Raw genomic sequence first — 972 nt, forward strand, 5'->3', positions numbered from 1 at the left:
ACTATTTCACCCCAATACATTAGTCTAATTTCGGAATTTCTGAAAAAAGTGCATAATTATCAAAACTAATGTCACCACACCACAACGAATTATCTTAATTTCTGAAAAACTCCAAAAGTCCCATTAGACTCCAAAGAATCCAAAAATCGTTGGTACGATGAGCAAATGATAAAGCATTCTTTTTTTTTATTTTTTAGGGGGGGTGTGATTTGGGGAGGGGGGGGGTAGGTAATGAGGTCACAAATGACGTAATGATCACGGACACAGGCGTCAGGAACGAGAGAGAAACGACTGACCTGAGACGGGAACTCCCTGGAATGCGCGCCAAACGGAAGGCAGGAAGAAAGGAGAAAGTGTGGAGGGGACAGCCGGCGTCTAATGAAAGGGAACGAGATGCGATTGGTTCTTATATGATTATTCATTAGGGGCGAACGTGTTTCTATGGTAGTCCGTGTTACCACTGATGAGAATATTAATTTAATTTCCCTATTTTGACGACGCTGTCCTTTCTCGAAATCTTTTGTGTGCGGTAATTTTACAACTAAACTTGGGGGTCGATTTATTGCCTTCAGTGGGTGGTTGGCGGGTGTTCTGGTGTGGTTTGCTCTTTCTTTCCTATCAAACATCTATCGTCCTTATGATCTCTCCTCCTTCTTTTCTTTGTATTTTACTCTCTTGTTACACCTCTAATCTTCAGAACTTATATGACCAAATTGTGTTACAAATGCTGTAAAACTCTTACCAACACTAACAGAACTAAAACTTAGGATCAATGACCTTCTCGGAAAGACACACACACACACACACACACACACACACACACACACACACACACACACACACACATATATATATATATATATATATATATATATATATATATATATAGAGAGAGAGAGAGAGAGAGAGAGAGAGAGAGTCAGAGAGAGAGAGAGAAAGAGGGGGGGAGAGAAGGGGGGAGATAGAGAGGGG

General features: G+C 40.8%; 1 protein-coding gene across 1 annotated transcript in view; it reads right to left on the reverse strand.

The window, feature by feature from the left end:
* LOC101847635 overlaps positions 1–382 on the reverse strand; it is a gene marked incomplete at its 3' end in the record, with an annotated part of 19,042 nt that extends 18,660 nt beyond the window's left edge. Inside the window, 1 exon segment of the mRNA XM_013091057.2 lies at positions 297–382.
* Between the last annotated feature and the right edge of the window lie 590 nt (positions 383–972).

The sequence above is a fragment of the Aplysia californica genome, unplaced genomic scaffold (assembly GCF_000002075.1).
Source record: "Aplysia californica isolate F4 #8 unplaced genomic scaffold, AplCal3.0 scaffold01957, whole genome shotgun sequence".
Classification (NCBI taxonomy): Eukaryota; Metazoa; Mollusca; class Gastropoda; order Aplysiida; family Aplysiidae; genus Aplysia; species Aplysia californica.